The 20,683-nt window shown below is 38.8% G+C and overlaps 1 pseudogene; it reads left to right on the forward strand.

Moving 5' to 3' along the window:
• The first annotated feature begins 1,771 nt into the window (after window positions 1-1,771).
• On the forward strand, window positions 1,772-20,434 carry LOC114687279 (annotated as a pseudogene).
• The last annotated feature ends 249 nt before the right edge of the window (window positions 20,435-20,683 follow it).

A 20,683-nucleotide genomic window follows, 5' to 3' on the forward strand; every position in this document is an offset into this window, starting at 1 on the left:
GTCCATATATGTTCATATTTATAGCTTAGAGGAGCCACAGGTAGGAATAACAAAATATCCATCTATGAGTAATAAGTTCTATCAATGCATGAAAATGAAGTTTGCTGCAAAGAAAGGACAAAGTATTGGAACAAGATACACTTAGATCAATGTCCCAAGATTTTATGCAAGTGCAAGGCAGAAATTGAAAGTTACATATACTGAGTCAGAAATCACACTAACAACTACTACAGATGGTGTGGAAGGAAAGGTGTGATCAGTAGAGGGCATGGTGTGTTTTTTCATTGTAATGGAATGCTTTCCAACTAGAAGGAGCTGGTAGTTTCAGTGTTTTGTAATCACATAAAGTACCTCTATAATCTAAGTGAAACATGGTTACAGCCCTGAGATATCACTTTACATTCAGTCTTTGTGAACTATATCTTACAAATTTAAAAGAAACAAACTAGACATATAGTATGTCAAAAGGACATTGGCCTGGCTCCAGACCTCTAGTTCCTGTTACACTGTCAATCCTGGGCCCTCACTGGCAATATTCTTGAATAACCTGTTACTGCCCTGTGCTGTGAAGTTCTTGCAGGCCTGGGTCTATAGGACCAGCCAGCCCCTCCACGTGCTCCAGCAGATTACAGATGGTGAGGATGTTGGGGTGGGCCAAATCAAACCCTGTTCTGAGCCTGGGCGACTTTAGTGTTGGCCAGCCCTCCACCTCTCCCCAGACTTCAGGACCAAGGTGAGCTCTCTGGTATAGCTCTGGCTAGTTTACCCCTTATAGCAATTAGCTGCTTTCCTGCCCTCAGAGTTGGCTCCCCTGCACATATACCATTAGGACCAGCTCTACTTTGTTACCCAAGTAAGGTGCAAGGGTCACCCTTCAGTGTGCTACAACTGGTGAAGGGCAGGGACAGCCACCTCCCCCCAACATCAATAGGTTCATACAGATCAACTCTTCTGTGCTTCCCAGGCAAGGTGCAGAGCTCTCTTTCCCAGGTGCTGAAGCTGGTAAGGGGCAGGGCAGCTCCCTCACTCACCACATATAGTAGGGGGAGGTCATGTTTCCCTTTCCCTCAAAACCATATGGCAGATGATGGAGGTGTGGCCAGCTATCCCATGCTCACAACCTCAGGGCCAGCTCACCCATGCCTCTGCCAACAGGGTCAGCTCTACTGTGCTACTCAGGCTAGGAGCATGGTCTGCTTAGCTAAACGGTGCAACTGCTAAGGGTGAGGGTCAGGGCCCTTATCTGCCTCAGGCTGCAAGGAGTGAAGAGTAAAGGGGGCATCTCTCTCTCCCAACCACATCATCACATGACAGCAATTAATGGAGACAGCTCTCCCACACTCACAGCTACGTGGCTGACTCACCTACACCCCTGCCAACAGTGTTGGCTCTACTCTGCTGCCCAGAAAAAGTGCAGAGTCTGCTCTCCTGAGCACTGCAGCTATTGGGGCAAGGGCAGCTCTTCTGCTCTTATAACTTCAGGGCCAGCTCTCCCATCTGCAGGTGGAGGGGCAGCTCTCCCCTGCCCATGCTACCATTTGTCAGAATAGGGGCAGGGTCAAATTGGCCAAGCTCACATTCTTGGGTCTGGCTCACCCTACCCCTGTAAACAGGATCAACTCCACTGTGCTGCTCTTAGGAGTTAGAGGGCCTGATACCACTAGGGATGCAGCGAGTAAGGGGCAGGCTCAACTGTACTGCCCTTTCCTATTGGCCTTAGGTGATATTAGGAGCCACGAACATCAACACAGACCATGGCTGCAATAGGGACATGAACCCAGACATGGACCCTGGCAGTAGCAAAGGCCCAGATATCACTGTGGCCCTGGGTATCAATCAAGTAACCCACCTCAGCCCACTGGTCACTGCTTTCACCTCTTCAGATACACCTCTGTCCATAGGACATGAGCCATTCTACCTCTCTCTTTCCCATTTCACACCACACATTTGCTCACCATAGTACTGCCTTGTTGCACTGGGCAGCCAAGATCACAGTCATTCTTTATGGATAGTTCAGGAGATGCCAGTTCAATCTAGGATAACTGATAAGATGTGTGTGGGCCACACAGCATTAAACCAATCATCTTCTCATTTCAACATTTCATCTTATCAAGTAGGATTCTAGCTGACACATTAAACCACTGAAACTATTTCAGAGTTTCCTGTCAGATTTCATTGCCATTAATATTCTTATTCCTTTAAGAAAATATTTTTATAAACTAAAATATTCTTGCCTAGTAATATGATGAGGATGTTTAATAATAGAAAGGAGGATAATAATAATGCATAGAAATATATCCTGTGAACAACTGGCCACATTTCTAGATGTGAGTGCAATAATACTTTCTACAAACAGTTCTGTGGACAACAGTTGGAAAAATCAATGGATAGGGAACTAGCAGGCTTGAGTCAATCTAGCATTTGCCTTTCAGTTTTGTTATTTGTATAGCAAATGGCTTAGACCTCCCTTCCAGATATTCTTTCCATAATATATTATTCCAAACTGTGGTGTCTGGCCACCTCACTTCTTGGTCCATATTGAATTTGAACTATGAGAATGAAAGATTTTATGTATGTTCTAAAAAAGGAAAAGATCTTGATTTCACTTGCAACCAGGGTAGCTGAGAATCCTGACATTCTCGCTTAGCTTTTCCATGAAGTTAAGAAATCCTGATCTTTATAATCAAAAAGATTCTGGGAGATAATGGAGCAGATAACATTGAATGGAGCACAGCTCAGGATGAAGGTGGAATTACAGGGTGAGCCTGGATAAAAGAAACTATTGGAAAAATACCTTAAAAATATACAAAGAAGATATTTTGTTTTTGTTAACAGGTAAAGTGTAGTGCCTGGGCTACTACCTGTCCACCATGTCTGAGCAAGGGGCTGAGGATTAAAACAGAGACAAGACAGCGGGTCACTCCTCTCAGTAGAATGCCAAATGCCTTTTATTGAAGGAGGGAAGAGGCCTTAAATACAGGCTTACAGCACAGTGGGAGAACCCCGGAGGGCAGAAGTTTGCTACAGATGTTTTACATTCTTGCAGCCTAGCTGTTTACACCAAATATGCAGGATACACAAGCAAGGAACCTCTGGTAAGCTGTTTAGGAGGAAGGAAACCAGCAGGGAATTAGCATAGGGAGAACATCTGACCAAGGTCAGCAAGCAGGACAACAGCTACCCAAGGAACAGAGGAGAGGACCAACAGTAAAAAGTCTTTAAAAGTTTTAAACCATATCTCATCTACAATTTTACTACCAGCTAAGTATTTGTTATATATAGAATCAACATATCACTTTCACCTTAAAAATGAGGTGGCCTCAACCTCACTACTTAAATAAAAACATATCATATCTGTTACACTAATTTTTACACTTTTATCTGATACTTGAAAGAAAACAAAAGATTTTATAAACCTAAAATTTTTAGTATTCAGAAAAATGGCGCCCAACGTGGGGCAAGAGTTTCCACCTAAAACCTGACAAAAAAGATTCTAAAACTGAGCTTACAAAAGTTCCTAGTTGTCTCTCTCAAGTTAGTGGCAGCCTGTGTTTTTGAGCTACTATGGCAGGTTCCTGGCGTGCATGCTTGACCTGCAGTAGGGCATGTTTGAGGCCTCTAAAGTGGCACATAAAGCTATCTAACTTCTTATGGTATTATTTGTTCAGTTTTTGAAGGTTTTTAGGTGTATCATTCAGATATTAATTTTAGATTTCTAAAATTTTTGATATAGGCTAGATCTCACAGTGCTGGAAGGTGCGATGTAAGTTACCAAAAGAGAAAAGTAATGATCAATATCACCCAGCTATAAACTCTGCAAGTAACAACTTTCCTGGCAAGACATATCAGCTGGTGCCATAGTGAGCATGAACACCATGGAAGTTAAAAACAACTTTCTTCTTTGATTTAAGGCCTGTTCCAGGAGAAAAATCCCATACTTGGCACCATCATCAGGTCAAGACCCTGTGCCTAGACATATCATCAACCTTAGGGGAGAATCCACTATCACTCTGCTAAATGGGCATAGTATTAATTAACTCCAAATATTATCATGATATCTATTGATTAATGCATCTCTCAACCCATATCAGAGAAACTCTTATTTGCAGTAGATGATGATTAACACAGAAACCCACAACTACTCAAGGCACAGAGCAAAGCAAGACTATGGTATGCTCAGCCATAAATGGGAGATCTGTATCTCAATGCTTCTTCTAAGTCTTAGGGATCATTATGGAAGAAAGGACAGAAGGCAGAGGTTGTGGGTGACTAAAAGGAAACAGTATGTCCTGAACACATCAAAGCAGCTACACATGTCAATTTAAAACAGCTGTGACAACATTCACAAGGCCCATGTAAGTTTAAGCCCAACAAAATCACAGTATAGAGAAGGTAAGTGGGTACAAAGTTCCACCAATAGTCAAGAAGCTACTGGCACTACTTAGCTCTCGAGAGGAAGTGAGTCAGTTTTCTTTAAGAGTGTAGCCCCTAGTAAGTCAAACATAATCCAGAAGAAAAACACTCACATACAAGATATTTGTCAACCACCATCAAAGAAGCTTCTGTTTACAGTAGATCATGATGAACACAGAGGCTACAAATGGCAAAGGTGCAGAGACTAAGAGACTGCTGCTGTTGGATAATGCTTTTCTACACTGGTTCAATAAAATGCTGATTGGCCAGTAGCCAGGCAGGAATTATAAGCGGAATAAGCAGACAAGGAGAATTCTGGGAAGAGGAAGGCTGAGTCAGGAGACGTCAGACTTCAGTCCAGGGAATAGCATGTAACAGCACACAAGAAAAGCCACAGAACACATGGCAGCATGTAGATGAACAGAAATGGGCTGAGTTTAAGTGTAAGAGCCTGAGCTAATGGTTGAGCAGTTTTAATTAATATAAGCCTCTGTGTGTTTACTTGGGTCTGAGTGGCAGTGGACCAGGCAGGACACAGGAAAACTTTCAGCTACAAATGGAGCCCAATGGCTCAAATTTCCACCTGAAAACTGAAAATACTTAATAAGTGATTCTAAATGGAGCTAAAAACAGCTTCCTAGTTGTGTCTCTCGGGCATCCCATGTGCAACAATATGGCAGGTTCACAGCAGTGTGTGGCTTGACCTGCAGCATGGCAGATTCCCACCACCATACACAGAGGTGTCTCCAAGACACATCTGCTCCTGGCAGCACCAATTACTTCAAGGAAGATGATAGGCATTGAAGACACTTCATATGAAGTTTATCTTCTTCTTGGCAAAAATAGCCATTTGGGCAAGAAACTGTTTTGCCTTGAGTGATTGACAAAATGTCAAGCAGTATAAACTGGACACGCATGACCCATAGGAAGGTGAGCACTGAACTTTGCAAGGAAAGATGGCACTTCAGGTTTCTGCTTCACAGAAGAAACTGCCAGATATTCTACAGGACACAGAGAGAAGTGACTGAGAATGACTGAGAGACTCTTAGCCTATAGGCTGAAGATGGATACCCCAAATTTGCACAGGAACTTTGGGTAACTGTCTGGACAGACAGCAGTCTCTGTCATTCTAGATTTTTGGAAGTTGCTTACAATGTACTTCCTATTTACTTAGGTGATATTATATCCTTCTGAGGTCTTTGATGTAGCTGAAGACTAGATAGTTATAATTATGATTTTCCTTGGTTATCATAAGAGATAAGGTAGATATGAAATCTTAGACTCACTATAGGATAGATAGGATATCTTATTTAATCTTGCCAAATACAAATAGACTAGATATTGTAACTATAGTTCTTGATTGATAGCTGTTCTAGTATTTGTAATTTTACTAGGTTAAAGTTAAATCTTCCTTTCATTTATAAAAAAAGGGAAAGTGATGGAGGAATGTCTTTCTGTATGCTGTGAAAATATGTTGCTCTGATTGGTTGATAAATAAAGCCATTTGGCCTATGGCAAGGCAGCAAGAGGCAGGCAGAAAATCCAAACAGATAGGAAGAAGTAGAAAGGCAGAACAGAGAAAACACTGCCAGCAGCCACTATGAGAAGCAAGATGTAAAAATATCAGTCAGCTACTCTGGTGATAGGATGACCAAACACCCTAATTGTCATGCTAGAAACCCCATCCAATGACTGAGGGAACTGGATGCAGAGATCCACGGCCAGGCCCCGGGTGGAGCTCTGGGAGTCCAATTGGCAAGAAAGAGGAGGGTTTATATGAGCGAGAATTGTTGAGACCAAGGTTGGATTAAAGCACAGGGACAAATAGCCAAATGAATGGAAACACATGAACTATGAACCAAAGACTGAGGGGCCCCCAACTGGATCAGACCCTCTGGATAGGTGAGACAGTTGATTGGCTTGATCTGTTTGTGAGGCATCCAGGCAGTGAGACAGCGTCCTATGCTCAGTGCATGAGTTGGCTGTGTGAAACCTGGGGCTTATGCAGGGACGCTTGGCTCAGCCTGGGAGGAGGGGACTGGACCTGCCTGGACTGAGTCTACCAGGTTGATCTCAATCCTCGTGGGAGGCTTTGCCCTGGAGGAGGTGGGAATGGGAGGTGGGCTGGGAGAAAGGGGAGGGGGGCAGGAGGGGAGAAAACAAGAGAATCATGGCTGATATATCATGGCTAAATTATATTGTAAAATGAAATAAAATATAATAAAAAAGGAAAAATAAATAAAATAACATGTTTCTCTTATAAAGAAAAAAATGTCGGTCAGCCTGAAGCCATGTGGCAAAGTATAGATTTATAGAAATGGGTTAATTGAAGATATAAGAAATAGCTAGCAAGAAGCCTACATGGCCATAGTTTCAAAGTAACGCCATAGTTTAGAAATAATATAAGCCTGTGTATGTTTATTTGGGTCCAAGTGACTGTGAGACTGGTGAGTGAGAGATTTGGCATGACTGTAGGCCAGGTGGGATACAGGAAAATTTCAGTTACCGACTCAAAATATTCATCCCTAAATGTAAATTATGTACTGTACCTTTTTTGAAAGATTCAAGGATCATTGAAGAAGAGGGGGCAGAAAGAGCATAAGAGCCAGAAGTGGTGGATGACTACAAGCATATGGGCACAGCAGGGCAGGTGCACATATGAACTCAGAATATGTGAAAGTATGCACAATACCTGTGCAATCCAAAGCCAGAAAGAATCCTAGCATGGAGATAGAAGTTGGGTATGATGTTATACCCATAATGGAGGTGTTATTGGCAATTATTAGCTTCTGGAAGAGGAAGGGTCAATTTTCTCTAAAAGTGTAGCCCCTGATAAATCAGCCATTCTTTGTTGGAAGGTCACATACAAGAATATTTGAACAGCACAAATTGGTCTTTGTGGAAAAAATTACAATTATAATTCTTTACTACATTCTAAATCACATGCTTATAGGCATAGTTAAGTGTAGTTATCACTCCTTATTAAAGAGATCTCCTTCTACTGCAAATGGAGACCATCACAGAAAACCACAATTGGATATAATGCAGACACCAACAAATTGTGGGGCTCTCACCCTTAAGAGTCACAAAAACATCACAATTTCTGCATCCTATGACTCAGGGAAAATCACAAAAGAGGAGGCAGAAAGACTGTAAGAATGAGAATATAAAGAAGTCTACTATAAAACAGTCTCACCTAGAAATGGCTATAAAACAAGACTGGAAAAATTGCAAAATCAATAGATGTGCTAATGTGGAAAGGGAAAATTTTCATACATTCCTACTGCTAGACAGTGATCTCCACACAACTAATGATTCCTGAGGTAAGGGTAATTATCCTCACTTATTGTTTGTCCAAGTACAGACAGGTCAATTCTGAAATCATGTATACTATATCCAACAACAAAGACTACTCAAAAAGTTGTGTATGTATGTGTGCATGTACATATGTATATACACAATAATAATCAAAGAAAAAGAGGCTACCAATTGGAGAGCAAGAAAGGTATGAGAGGGGGACAAGGAAGGGCATCTGGAAAGAGATAGAAGGAGAAAACGAAAGGAATTAGGTAATTCTATTCAATTAAAATATATTTTTAAACAAGTAAAAAATTCTGAAATCACTAATAAAAATTTTCTTTAAATATCATGTATGTCAAGCAAAAATCAGATGCGGTAGGGTAGTGTAGCAGGTATCTCAGAAGGTCTTATTAATAAGATCAAACCTGAGGCCAGTTATTGGGGTGAACACTGGAAGGTCAGAGAGACAGAACAAGCCACAGCTAACCTCACCTGGCCAGTTTCTCAGCTGGTCTTGTTTCCTCAGGCTGGAGGCCTCTGAGTCCTCATCTCAATGGCTCTCAGCTGAACTGCTGCTCGAAGCCTGAAAGCTTAACCAGCCAAATGCTTAACCAGCCAAATGCTTAACCAGGCCAAATGCTTCTAGTTTCTGGTCCTCACACCTTATATACTTTTCTGCTTTCTACCACCACTCCCTGGGGTTAAAGTCTTGTTTTCTGGGATTAAAGGCGTGATGAGTCACCATGCCTGTCTGTATCCTTGAGCACATGGATTTCTGCCTCTGGAATGTTAGGATTAAAGGCATGTGCTACCACTGCCTATCCTTTATGTTTAATATTGTGGCTGCTCTGTCTCTGACCCCAGATAAGTTTATTAGCATGCACAATATTTGGGGGAATACAATACCACAGGGTAGATATTAAATAGAGCTACAGTAATAAAAACAGCTTGGTACCAGCATAAAAACCAACATGTGGACCAATGGAACTGAACTGAAGACACTGACATTAATTCACACACATATGAACATATGATTTTTGATAAAGAAATCAAAACTCTATAATGGAACAAAGAAAGCATCTTCAACAAATGGTGCTGGCATAACTGGATGTCAATATGTAGAAGACTGCAAATAGATCCATATCTGTCACCGTGCACAAAACATAAGTCCAAGTGGATCAAAGACCTCAACATAAATCTAGTTACTCTGAACCTGATAGAAGAGAATGTAGGAAGTAGTTTTGAACGCTTCTTGAAGTCTTCACTTTCTAAATATAACACCAGTAGCACAGACACTGAGAGAAACAATTAATAAATGATACCTCTTGAAACTGAGAAGTTTTTGTAGAGCAAAGAACATGGTCAATAAGACAAAATGACAGTCTACAGAATGGGAAAACATCTTCACCAACCCCACATCTGTCAGAGAGCTGATATCCATAATATATAAAGAACTCAAGAAATTAGACATCAAAATACCCAACAGTCCAATTAGGAAATGGACTATAGAGCTAAACAGAGAACTCTCAACAGAAGAAGCTCAAATTGCTGAAAGACATTTAAGGAATTGCTCAACGTCCTTAGTGATCAGGGAAATGCAAATCAAAATGACTCTGAGATACCATCTTATATTGGTGAAATTATTTAGGCTACTCCACATAGTTAAAAGGGAGATTTATGTAGTGGCATAACTTACAAATGAAGGGATAGGTAACAGGGTCTGGGAAAGATGCAGCACAATCCGGCAGTGTTCTCTGGAGAACTCTGCTTGGTCTTCCTCCAGAGTCCAGGGTCCAGGAAACAAGAGAGGGCGGCGCATCTGGACATACATTATTTATTTATTTTTGTATTTATTCTTTTTGGCCAAGGTCCACTGTAAGGTACACATATATACATCTTGTGTTTTAAACTTTTATTTTATTTTTCTTTTGTAGATTTGTAATAATTTTCCTGCTATGGTTGATTATCTACCAGGAAGTCACAGAAAATTACTGAAAATTTTCAATTTTTTAAAACATTATTTTTTTGCTAAAACTAATAGAGCACCAAAAATCACTGGATATTAACAGTCCTTGGGAATGTATTAATTGCTTTCTGATCAAAATGGAGCAGGTAAAATGTTAATAAAACTCAATTCAGTTATTTGATTGTTTTAGTATCTTTTGTTCCATGAATATAGTCTCTGTTTTACAGGCATATTTAAATGGTTCAGACCAGTAATGTTTGACAGCCACTTTGTCTGCCTAATATGTACATGAATTTGTAGTAAGCATCCCAGAAAATATAATGTTAAGTAGTTTGAATATATTAACCCTAGTTTTTTAGACAAAAATAATCTAGATGAAGAGTCATATAATACAATGGACTTATGGAATGGAAATACTTCCAAAACTCTCAGAAAAAAATGTCATGACATGATATAAAGATGAATGTTGTCTTTGAAGACAATGTATGGAAACAGAAAAGCAGCTCAAGCTAGCCAGACTTCCTATAGCATCTGTAGATTGAACTAAATCCTACAGTATTAGCTGTGAACAGGTGAGGGAATTTCAAATGAATTATAAGGTGTAGGTTACGGTGTGAGAAGGGAATGATTAGTGCCAAGGATGAAAGGAGCCTTGACTGAGTGTAATTTCAAGTGGACTGACATGGACATGGAATAAAGGTGGATGTCTGTCAGGCACCTATAGGAATAAATGCTACTGTCATGGCTCCATTTATTGAAAGCCACTTAGTTCCATTGGATGTTGTTAGCACTCATCATAATAAGGTGGGTTTTTGTTTTGTTTTGTGAGCTCTCCATTCTGCTTCACTGAACTGCACCCTTATGCTATCTGAGTCCTGGATTTACTATCCTTTTTCATGCAGTATACTTCCTTCATGAAAGTCAGGGACCTTCCATCTTTCTTTACCACTTTTACAATTGAGACCTTCATCTTCGTGACTACCCCTCACATAACATGCTGTCTGCCTTTTCTCCTCCTTCTTATGTATGTTTTGAGTAAAACATTTTTAAAAAGGAAATGGGAAATTTTAAAAAGGAAATTCTTTTGTTTATGTCTCTGGGAAGATGTTATACTGCATAGCTCACTGCCTGAGGAGTCTCATGAAGGACCTTTTTCCAGACAAGAAAACTGGGTGTGGGTGGTGAAGATGGGTCCCAGGGTCTACATGTCTCTTGAATACATGTCAGTTTCTTCTCCTGCTGCACTTTCCAGGGTCTGTCAGGTTAAACTCCTCACATGTAAGTCATTTTATTCACTGTAATAAGCATACTGACAAATAATTTTCTAGCTAATGCAGTCAAACTATTCCTAGGAGAAGCACAACCCAAAGACGGCGTTTACTTCTGCAAACTTGGTCTTCTCAGCAGGTGACCTGTTTGCTGCTGGGACAGAAACAACAAGCACAGCACTGAGGTACTCTCTGCTGCTCCTGCTCAAGTACCCAGAAGTCACAGGTAAGGACACAGGTGGGAAGCTAGTGAGTTTCAGAAAGAAATTGGAAGACACCCCAGGAGTCCTTGATTTTGTTTGTCTCATGGAAGCCTCAGAATTTAACATTCTGTGCCCCTAAAATCTGCTACATTTATCAGGAGGACTGAAGTGAGATGTCTTAGCCCATAACAGAGGAGGATGCTTCGTAGAAGTGAAGATGGAAGGCAAGAGGAAAGATCAATAAAGTATTGTTCTAGTGCCTGGATTTCATGAGAAGTGATTTTGTCCACACAAACTTTTTAAAATGAAAATTAGCTAAAATTGGAAAAAGCCATATTGAATAGAAAATAAATACTTGAGGATATTTTTCCTTATTCTGACAATTCTTTTGTTGGAATAGAAACTCTCCTTACAAAAGAAGAAATACCAGTTGTAGAATTTAGTGAGACATAATCCTGGAAATTATTCCAAAAGCTTAGATCCATAAAAAAAAGACATTCCTATTTGGGCAGAATTCTCTAAAGGAATTTCATTTATTATTCTAGAAATAAGTTTCCACAAAATACTATTTAAGATAGGATGGATTATTGGGGGAGTGTTCTAATTTTATCTTAAATTAAAAATATTCTATGTATATGAAAGTTTTGCCTGCATTTATGTGTGTGTACCATGTGCATTCCTGATTCCCACAGAGATCAGAAGAGGGCATCCAATGCCTAGAATTGAAATTTACAGGTGGTTATAAGCCACCATATAATTGCTGAGAACTGAACCCAGGTCCTCCAAAAATCTAGAGAACCAATGTCCTATAGGAATTCAGAGAACTCAAGGGGAAGGATGAGACTGTCAGGGAGGCTGCTTAGCATCACACCTAGAAAATATCCAGTTCAGAATGGACCAATGGATGATGAAGGTGTGAGGAGAGAACCAAGAACAAAAGGGAAATAAGTGGTTGATAGTCTGAGACTTCCCTGTAATTGGACAAGTGTTGGAAAGACTTTGAAACATCTTCCTGAATATTAAAAAATAATTTCAGTAGAAGGAAAAATGTAAACTGATAAAGAGAAATAGAGTTAAGTACAAGACAGCATCAAAAATGACAATAGTCATTGTTTTCTTATTAGGGCGCAGGTTTAATGTAGTCACAAAGGATTCAGCAATTTATATAGCCAAAGTTGCCCTATGAGAATTGAAATGAGGGAAATATTTATAATCAATATATCTAGAGGTTATAAAAACAATATTTCCACATGAAGAAGAATTTATTTTCTCTAATGGTGGATAAGAAAGAAATAGTCATTACATATAAATATAAACATAAATTTCAGGAGAAATTGTTTGTATGTGGTCATATTTGGAAAATAAGAGGGTATTACATACCTTTGGAAACTACAAACAAATATGCACACAATACCATTATAATTTATTTTTCAATGTACTGCATTGTCTTGGTACAAATAATGTTTGATCAATAGTTTTCTTCTGTAAGAGCTGATTTTCTTGACTTGCTGTTCTGTTTATTATTTGAAAGTAATAGTTAATATTGATTTTTAAGTATGCTAATTGATATATAAGGGCTGTGTATTTTGACATCAAGTATATATGATAGAAGTATTTATATCATAACAACCATCACTTAATTAGCATATATTATGATTTCATAATGCTGCCAGGCACCTAAATTTTGCTACAAGTAGCCCTGACTTGTGACTAATGTGCCACTTCCTTTTTGGCCATTTTCTACTGTGTTGAACCAGTCAAATCCAGGAAGAGATTGACCAACTGATTGGTAGACACAGAAGACCCTGCATGCAGGACAGAAGTTACATGCCCTACACTGATGCTGTGCTGCATGAGATTCAGAGATACAATGACCTCCTTCCCACCAGCCTGCCCCATTCAGTGATCTGTGGTATTAAATTCAGGAACTATCTCATTCCCAAGGTAAGTTTCCTTTGTCTACACTGCACCTTAATGCTCTTGATCTCAAATGAAGGAGTGAAATAAAATCAAAAGCCCAAGATACTGGGTCTTGCAAATTCAGACTACCAATGTTGAAGAGAAAGTTTTAAAAAGCTTCAGGGAGATTAAACGAACAAAGCCATATATCGTATATTCCCAATCAGACTGTATTAGAATTCTTAAGAATTAACAGTGTGATTGGTCCCAATTTACTGTCCCCACAAGATCAGAGAAATACAAACACCTTAAATCTGGAATCTGGATGGACTTAATGCTATTTCCAGTAAGAATTTAGAACAAGTCTCAGTTTGTGGAATTGTAGATCTTCCAAATTTACATTCCATTTAAAGCCTCTCTTGATTGTTTACACTTTCAAGTAAAACTTGAAGTTCACATTGTCACTCTCTGAAAAGACTCTTCTAGGATTGTATCAGGATGCTGAGAAGTGTATAGGCACATTTAGGAAATTCACATATTGACCCACTAAACCTTTCAGTTCATGTATTCAGTTTCAGTGTTTGTTTGTGTATCATTGTCCTCTAGCAGTTTGCTTCCACTTATAACTTTAGAAGAAAAATGTTCAAAGGATATCTCATAGGACTCACATATTTTAAGGAAGGTTAGCATATGTTAACTGTGCTATTAGTAGATATGCCTACTTCTTCCTGTCTTAAGATGATATTCAAATCTCTCCATTGAAGAGGTTCTGCTCTTTTTGTAATTAATAAAATCTCTGGCATGGCCCATTAACAGCTCATGAATATCCTGCTTAGTGAGTCATCTGATCAGTTTCAATATTTATTCTCAAGTAAACTGATGATCCTGACTGGAATTTGACAAAACCAGGAAATTTCTAAGTTTGTCATCCTTTAATTTTTTTCAAGGAATCCTAAATGTAATAATCTCTCATTCATAACATCTCATCCACATTTTAAAATTAAGGCAAATAAATTGTGTGTCAGGGAAAAAACGGAATAATGTTTTATTTGGTTTTGGCTGTGTTATTCCAGAAGACATTGTTAATTTTATCAGACATGTACATGCAACATTCCTATGAGCAGATACCTCTGGTATTATACGTAAAATCTTACATTTGAAGCCACATTCCACATATGCCTGATGCAATAGCAGCAGTGGTAAAGTTAAACAGTAGGTGGTGATAGACAGCAGTGTTAAGCTTTTCGATAAATGAATATCCCATTACTTAGAACTTCAAAAATTATTGGAGGACACTGTATCAAGATCACTGCCACTGGATCCCAACTCATCCCTGTGTGTTACATGATCTGTCTGTCTAGATATGCCTCTGCTCTTGTTTGGACATGGTTTCCTTAGAAGCTTTGACTATGCCATGCCCATTATTTCTCTTACCTCTGTAACATTTATATAACTTGACTTGTCTATGCCTCTTGTTTCCAGGGTACCACTGTCATAGGATCACTGACATTTGTGTTACACGATAACAAAGAATTCCCCAACCCAGAGAAGTTTGATCCTGGTCACTTTTTGGATGAGAATGGAAAGTTTAAGAAAAGTGACTACTTTTTTCCCTTTCTCAACAGATAATCAAAACGATTTCCTGGTCTTTGGATCTTACAACAGACCCCTCCCCGACTTCCTCAATGTTCCCTGAGCCTCAGCTGCAGCAGTTGCGTGGTTGATGTGTCCACTGGAGCTAGGCACACATTGATAAATAGTTCTCTGCATTTTGATCAGTTGTGGTTTTTCTGTAAATGTCTCTCTTTGTTGCTAATATAAATTTCTTTTATGAATATGAGAGCTATACTTGTCTGTGGGTATAAAGAAATGTAGATCTATGACCTCCCTAGCCCAGGAAAGTTGGGGAAGGTTTCTAGTACTGGGCAATATTTCCTTCCTGTTGAGGGGCTTTAAGACCAATTGAACAGCCATTGTTTACCAGGACTTGTATGCCACTATTGCACTCGGGGATATTTTATATTCTGGCCATGACTGTGCATCATGGGTGTCATAACTAGGTCTAGTATATTGGTTGCCTCCCTCCCTTCTGAAATTATGTCTCCTAGAAATGAAATGGAAAGAACCACAATACCGATGTGTATGCTAAGATGGAAGGGGCAAATCTCATGGGGTTCTTTCCATAAACAAAGAGCAATTGACATCTAAAGAATACTAAAAGTGGGAGAAAACTTTATACCCACTATGACGCTCCTAATTGGTCTTATAATACTAATTAGTCAGCTATGAAATCATATGAATAATACACATACAGGTAACACTAATGGACTCAGCAGGTTGTATTTTTATATCTACATACATAGATGTTACCTATACATTTAATGGTATTTATTTATATATAACTGTATGTTATATTTATATGTAACAATAACAAAAGGAGACCATGAATTAGAGAGGAAGCAAGGGGGCATATAGAAAAGGTTACAGAAAGGAAAAGAAAGGGGGAGATGATGTAATTATATTTGCATTTACATGTTATTTTCTCTTGGTATGATAAATCTGATCACCATTCCTGATGTCCTAAGCCATATTAGTGGTACTTAGAGTGTTCACTCATTCCAAATTCACAATGCTAGACCAAATTACAGTTGGATTGTGTATCTAGATATATCACTCTTGAAATCTTCTTAGACAATAAAACAACTTGGTCTCTATGAGGAAGGCAGCTAGCTTTATGATAGTCCACTCTTTGGTACCAGTTTTTTATACAAGTTACCTTTATTGTTCTTGTGAACAAACACTTAACAAGAAGCAACTTAAGGATTTATTTTGGCTAAAGTTAGAGGGATTATAGTCTATTATGGAGAAGGAGACATGGAAGTAGGTGACTGGAGAGAGCAGCTGAGACCACTCACATCCTCACATCTTGGCTGAACATGAAGCAGATAGCAGGTTGGAATTGGTGGAGACTATAACCACTGAAGATTCACCTTCAGTGACTGGCGTTCTATTGTGAGGCCCTACCTACTAAAGTTTCCACAACATTGAAAAATAGCATTACCAACTAGATAATGTATTTAAATACAGAAGCCAATGAAGGACATATTTTCAATACACACCAAAGATTCTTTTCTAAGCAACTGTCTCTGGTGGCCCCTGCATATCCAGTTATAGCTGTGGACTGTCCATTGGGACTCTGTGATAATGTTAGGCCTTCCAATACCACAAACAATTTAATTTCTACAATTTAGGGCTATTCTCAAGATGGCTGCTGGCTTTAGTACTCTGAGTGTTTGCTGATTGATATGTGAAGGTTTTCTTTCAATCATCTCAGCTGGGAAGGGTCCTGATTATCTGCTCATTTAAGCTATTTCTTTTTCTCTAGGATGGAGAGCCTTCTGCCTATGCTGTGAGACTTTCTCTTTTTCCTTTTCCCCTTTCAATGGGAGTCTCTCCCATATCCTGGTGATGGGTTTCAAAGTAGTTGTACTCTGCCTCTTCTGCTGCATCCTCTATTCTGTGGAGTACACCAGCTCTACTTTTGTGCTCCATCAAATCCCAGGGCTCACTATGGCCACTCACCTGCATGAGCAGTTAAATGAATGTTCCTTTGTTTTCACCCTGTGGATGAGAAGTCTAGTATTCAGTATTACTATTGTACCCTCTAAAGCATTGTATCCAAGAATTTCAATATTGTGTGTCCTAATATTAGAAATGGAGAAAAAATGTGTCCTCTTTTCTCCACTTATCCACCCAACTGTCCTCCAATCATCTACCCATCCATCCATCTATCCAACCACCCATCCTTCAACCCAACCACCCACTCACCCATTCATCCATTCATGCATCTATCCATCAATCCATCTACCCACTCATCCATCCATCCATCCATCCATCCATCCATCCATCCATCCATCCATCTATCCATCTGTCCATCCAATCTATCAAAGACTAACACAAATTCTCTTCTATTGTAGTTGCAAACCCAGGGCTTGTCTCAGCCAAACACAAGGAGTTAATTATACTATGGTGATATTTTATTTGTACTGAAATGTAATTTTATTTGTATGTTAATAAATAAAGTTGCCTGGGGGTAAAAGTTAATAGTAAGCCATAGTGGAGCTGGGTGTTCGTGGTGCACACCTTTAATGCCAGCACTTGGTAGGCAGACTTGGTAAGTCAATTAACATATCAGCTATTTTAAAGGAAACTATTTAAAAGAAATTTTTTTCCACATTAAAAAGATGGGTTTTATGTGTACGTTGGAAGAAAATTGGGCTTTGTTTGAAATTTTAGGCAGTCTGACAATGGAACAACTATATAAGAAGATTAATGTGGATCGAATTATGCAGTTTATTACTTTTCTTATCCTCATTTTACTATTAAAAAAGATAGTCAATTTAAGTGCCAGGATAACAGTTTTAGAAAATCCTGTTAAACCTGTAAAAATGAATTATAGAGAAATTCAAATTCAAACAGAAGAAATTAACAGTGAAGTTGTTTTAAGATTGGATCATAAGGTTACAGAAAGAAAGCCTGTTTTCACAGAGTCAGTCTTAATTTAATGGTAACCATACAGCAGTTGCCTAATCAAATGACTATACAAAATATTTGGGCTCCAATTGAAATGTTAGATTTACAAAGGTTTAAGGAAGCAATAGTATCTTATGGCATGCATTCCCCATATGTAAAAAAATGTTAAACTCCTGGTCAACATATAATAGGATTGTACCACAAGACTGGCAGGTGCTGGCACAGGCTGTTCTGGAACCCAGTCAAAGGTGGCAGTGGCAAATGTGGTTTAAAGAGGAGGCTAAAAGCATAGAAAAACAATGGAGGGATAAAGGAATACAAGTCTGCTAGGATCAGCTTATTGAAGAAGGCCAATATGCTTCAGTACAAACACAATGTTTATATTATGTCCAAACCCTAATTCTATGTTTAATGGGAGCCTTGAATACATGGGACAGATTTGAGGAACCAGGAAAAAAACTGAGTCATTTACAAAGGTTATACAAGGCCCAAAAGAATCTTTCACAGATTTTGTTACAAAGACTGGCTTCAACAGTAAAGAAAACTGTCCCAGATTCAGAAGCTAGTCAGATAATAACTGAATCTTTGGCCTTTGAGAATGTGAATGCAGCATGCAAAAGAATAATCTGGCCATTAAAGGCAAGATCTGCACCTTTGGAAGATTTGATTAGAGACACAGTTAATGTTGAGGCTCATGACCATGACCATATGTGGGTAGGAGAAGCAATTTCAAAGGTTTGAGGAATGTTAGATGTTTTGGATGTGGAAAGCAAGGACATTTGAAAAGGGACTGTAAACAGGTCATTCCTAGAAACAATGTTTCTTCAAGGAACAATGGCAACAGAATGCCCTTTCCTTCTGGAGTATGCAGAAGGTGTGGTAAGGGAAATCACTGGACCAACCAATGTAGATCAACAAAGGACAGACAGGGTAATCCTTTGCCTCAGTTTTCGGGAAACTCCCAGAGGGGCCTCATGCAGGCCCCCATAGCAAATCCAGTTCAAACCTTTCCTGCAGTTGTAGAGGAAACCCCTGCTCAGAGTGATTAAATAACCAAATGCCTATTGGAATAAATCATGCTGGTCAGGTTGATGAAACAGAGAGAATAGAAAATTCAGGAGAAAACATATAGAAAATTTTTTTGGTAAACTTCTATTAATGAACAAAGACCAAAATTAACGATAAAAATAAATAGTGTTTTGTTGTCTGGTCTGGTAGACACAGGTGCGGACGTTACCATAATTGCACCAGAATTTTGGCATCCAACGTGGCCTCTTTAGGAGGTAAACGTTCAACTGTTAGGAATTGGTACATTATCTCAGGTGAAACAGAGTGCAAGATGGCTGGAATGTATAGGTCCAGAAGGACAGAGAGGAAAATTAAAACCATATGTGGCTAACATAGCTATGAACCTGTGGGGTCAAGACTTGTTGCAACAATGGAATACTCAGATTAACATCCCTCCAATCTCAGAAACAAATCATAAACTAGCACATGTTTCTGAGAGAAATATTAGAAGATTTTATTCTAAAGAGTGGTCACCAGCCATCCATATTAAACAAAAACAGGGTACAACAACTCATGTTCTCCCAAAGACACCAACAGTTCTACCTTTAAAATGGTTAACAGACAAGCCTGTATGGGTCCAGCAATGGCCTTTAACAACAGAGAAACTCCAGGCTTTAGAAGAGCTGGTAGAAGAACAGTTAAATGCTCAGCATATTGGAGAATCAACCATCCCTTGGAATTCTCCTGTATTTGTTATTAAAAAGAAATCTGGTAAATGGAGAATGGTAACAGACCTTAGAGCAATTAACAAAGTAATTCAGCCAATGGGCTCTCTACAATCTGGAATTCCTTTGCCTACTTTGTTACCAAAAGGATGGCCTTTCATAGTTATTGATTTAAAAGACTGTTTCTTTTCAATACCCTTACAAGAAAAAGACAGAGAAAGATTTGCTTTCACAGTGCTGACTTACAATAATTCTCAACCTGTTAAAAGATTTCAATGGAGGGTCTTTCCACAGGGAATGTTGAGTAGCCCAACTCTGTGCCAATATTTTGTACAACAGCTCTTTAGCTGAGCATCACTAATAATGACTAAAAGTTTGGACCTGAGAGAGAAAAATGATGCTGCAAAAGGAAATATAGAAAGGACTAGATATAGGGAGGATTCCACTCTAAGTGTTAATGACTCCTGTCCCTGAGTTGGTGGTACTCTGAACATAAACACTTGGTATGGTCTTTTCAGTTTATGATTATTACCTAGAATCAAATATGCATCCATTCTCTGGATGGAATTCCTGTACTCTATGTATAACCCTTCTCTCCCAAACAAGACCAGAGTTCTTGAAAAGTCTCATCAATTTATGTTTTTAATTTCCACACATTGCTTTTCATCCTTAAGTATGATGACAACTTGGTGCTATGATTGTGAAGTCATTGGCCTTATTGGATCACTGGAAAAATACACAGATGTACACCTAGATATCATTCATTCTTGTCAACATCTTTCTTTCTTTCAATCTTACATCAGTCAGTGGCCTTTTAAAGTTTATTTCTCAAAGGAGCTACCTGCCATTCTCTTTGTTATAGCTACAAACACAGTGGCTGCCCCAGGATTTAATTATATTCTGTTTTCTTTTATTTGAAGAAAAATGAGTTTGTGTGGGAGAGAGCCTGGCTTAATTGGAGTTATTTTTATTTATGACCACAATTTTATAGAATTTTAATCTGAAATCTCCAGTTGACCAAAAGGAATTTGATACCACTCCTCCATGTAAGATATTAGTGCCTAGAAGTACATATATATGAGTATAGTTACAATTTATGCCTAGTACATACCATATATACATAGGCATTTATATGGAATTGAGCTCATGTAGCATGCAACTTGCCATTTGCTATATTTGCACAAAACTCTGTTCTAGGAAAAGCCTTAGGATAACAGAGTGATGGGAAATGACCTAAAATGAGAACAAAAGTTTAAAAAAAACTGCAAATTCAACCTAAGCTCTGTACCTTTTAAATTTTTTATTGGAAAATAAAAAAATATCATAGGACAAGTATAGGCAAAGGCATGTGCTGTCTATTGAAATAAA

The sequence above is a fragment of the Peromyscus leucopus genome, chromosome 1 (genome assembly GCF_004664715.2).
Source record: "Peromyscus leucopus breed LL Stock chromosome 1, UCI_PerLeu_2.1, whole genome shotgun sequence".
NCBI classification, from domain to species: Eukaryota; Metazoa; Chordata; class Mammalia; order Rodentia; family Cricetidae; genus Peromyscus; species Peromyscus leucopus.